Genomic DNA, 2,928 nt, shown 5'->3' on the forward strand with positions numbered 1-2,928 from the left:
TTCAGACCCGAACCACTCTCTGTAACACTCTCACCACCTCCAGCACCATCACTTCTCCCTCTTCCTGTCGTATCATTAAACCCTGATCATGATTCCCATTCAAACTGCCCTCCTCCTGCTAGCAGACCCTTTACAATCCCTTTAACACTTACTCCGCAAATATTCTCTTACTTCAGGATGTTAAGTCGTTTTTGGTGATCGTCTTAGCCTCATAGTCTAATATGATCCATTTTGTCCTGAATGAGGGATGGGTGGGAATTTCTTGCTGAGGTTTTATCTGTTTCAATGGAATGTCCTTCTGTTGAGTATGTTTCACTGTCCGTCAAATGTTTTCCATTATTCAGTTTGTTTAGCTTGTTTGTCTTGGTCAGTTCTCCTCTCAACCTCATGTAACTGGCTATTTTTGTTTTTAGTTTTAATTTGTCCTTTCTGTGATTCACTTTAAAAGTTTAAATTCCTTTAAACAGAACTTTATCACAATTTCCCAGAGGATCTCACCAGGTGACATTACACAGTCACTAAGTTCCATCACACAATGGTCGGTCTGACATAGTTACATCCCTAGCCAGTTGCACAATCTGTTATCAAAGAAACATTGAAAAAAATCTCCCAACCCCACTTCCAATATCACTGTTGTCAGTGTGATTGACAAGATTATACGAAAATTGAAGATTCACTGAATTATCCCCAAGCCTTTGTTAACAATTTCAATGAATTCCTGTTTAATGCAGTGATGAGCAATGGAATACTGTTCGTTGGCTAAAACTGCTCTGTTGCTTGTGTCCTTGGCACGTAGTAGCCAGTATTTACATTCAGATTGACTCTACTTCATGATCTGTGGTGAAATGCTTTCGCCTTTGTTATCCATTATTGTTAGTGTTACCCATTTTGCCTGAGTTTGCACAAGATTGTGAAACAATTGAATATTTTTGTTCACCCTGTATCCATGTCTCCCTGCTGTCTACATCTCTTTTATCTGAGTCTTAACTACATCGATCTTATTGCAGCAACGTTGTCTATTCAAAATAAAACATAACTTACTCTTTCCCACAATTTTCCGTCATGAATCTATCACTGATGTACAATTTTAGTTAAACTCTGTCCCATCCTGTTCTTTACTGCTTGTCTTCAGACACATTCCATGCTGTTCCGATGCTACACCTTTTCTCTTTGGATTTGGGAAGCTCCTTTCACCTGAACCCTTTCCCTGCATCCTCTCTGTCAGTTGAAAGCTCTGTCCATAAACCTACCAACATGATTGGCCAGGACACTGATCCCAGCACGGTTCCAGTGGGACCATCCAAACAGATTATTTTTTAAAAATCAGGTATGGGATGTAGGTATCTCTGGTTGATCAGCCTTTCTTGCCCAGCCCGAGCTGCCCTTAAACTGAGTAACTTGCTCGGTCATTTCAGAGGGTCATTGAGAGGCAAACACTTTGCTGTGAGTATGTCATGCAGACCACGTGAGGATGGGCAGATGTCCGTCACGAAAGGACAAGTGTTTGGGTTTTTTGGTCTAACATTTATTTGTGGATTGTTAATTACTATTTTTAAAATTATTGATTTCAAATTCCACCATTTCTGATGGTGGGATTCCAGCCTGCATCCCTTGAACATTAGCTGAAGTTTGGGATGCATGCTCTAGCAATAATACCACAAGGCCATCACTTCACCTGCTCACAGGTTGCTCATTCCTGACCGGTTATACCAGTGCATCATGAAGAAAAACCTGTTCTTCCAACACAATGATGTGTTCCTGATATCTTCCAGGACTCTGGTGATATCACTTTGTATCTCACTCTTGCTCTTGCTCTCGCTTTCTTTCTGTCTCTCTGTCTCTCTTCTTGGTCTCCAGATTTTCCACATCTCTATGTCTTCAATAATTTGTAACTTCTATAACAGTTCCTTTCTGTAACCTCCTCCTAGCCCAATAGTTCCTCCACATATTTGAAATGTACTGCATTTCGGACTACCATCCCTATCGCTGTAACGTGCTTCAGTGTTTACAACATTCCTTATCTCGGTAGTCTCCTCCAATAAATGGAGACAGTGGCATGCAGCACGGAAACTGTTCCTTCAGCCCAACTAGTCCATGCTGACCGGAGTCCATGAACGAGTTGCGTTTCCCTGTATTTGACCCGTATCCCTTCAAATCTTCTCCCCCCCCATGTACCTGCCCAACTTTTACATGATGTAATTGTACTGTTTTCTATCATTTCCCCTGGAAGCTCATTCCATAACTGCACCATCCTCTGTGTAGAAAGTTTTCTCCTAAAATCTCTTTTAAGTATTTCCTCTTCCATCTCATATTTATGCCCATTAGAACACAGAACATGACAGCGCAATACAGCCCCTTCTCTCTTCGATTTTGTGCCAACCTGTAGACCCAATCTGAAGCCAATCAAACCAACACCATTCCAATTCTTGTCCATATGCCTACTCAAAGACCGTTTAAATGCCTTTAGAGTTGAGCCCGACTATTCTGAGTAAAGAACCTACCTCTGGCATCTCTCCCATATCTATTTATTCATATTAATATCTACCTCAATTTAAAGCTATCTCTCCTCGTGCTAGGCATCGCCATCCAAGAGGAAAAACTCTCACTGTCCAACCCATCTCTCCTGCTGATTATCTTATATATCTCAATTAATTGACCTCAAACACATTCTCTTGAACAAAACAGCTTAAAGTCTCTCAGCCTTTCCTCATAAGACCTTCCCTTCATACCAGCTAACTTCCTAGTAAATGTCCTCTAAATCATTTCCAAAGCTTGCACATCGATCCTGGATGACCTGAACAAATGTGGCCCTCGATCCCCCTCGATAACTGTATTCCCTGCGCACTATAACCCGTGTTCTATCCGGACTTTCATCAACAAACTTTTTAACAATAACACCTATGCTCTTACCGAAATAATTTCTGTAAA

The sequence above is a fragment of the Hemiscyllium ocellatum genome, unplaced genomic scaffold (assembly GCF_020745735.1).
Source record: "Hemiscyllium ocellatum isolate sHemOce1 unplaced genomic scaffold, sHemOce1.pat.X.cur. scaffold_814_pat_ctg1, whole genome shotgun sequence".
NCBI lineage: Eukaryota > Metazoa > Chordata > Chondrichthyes > Orectolobiformes > Hemiscylliidae > Hemiscyllium > Hemiscyllium ocellatum.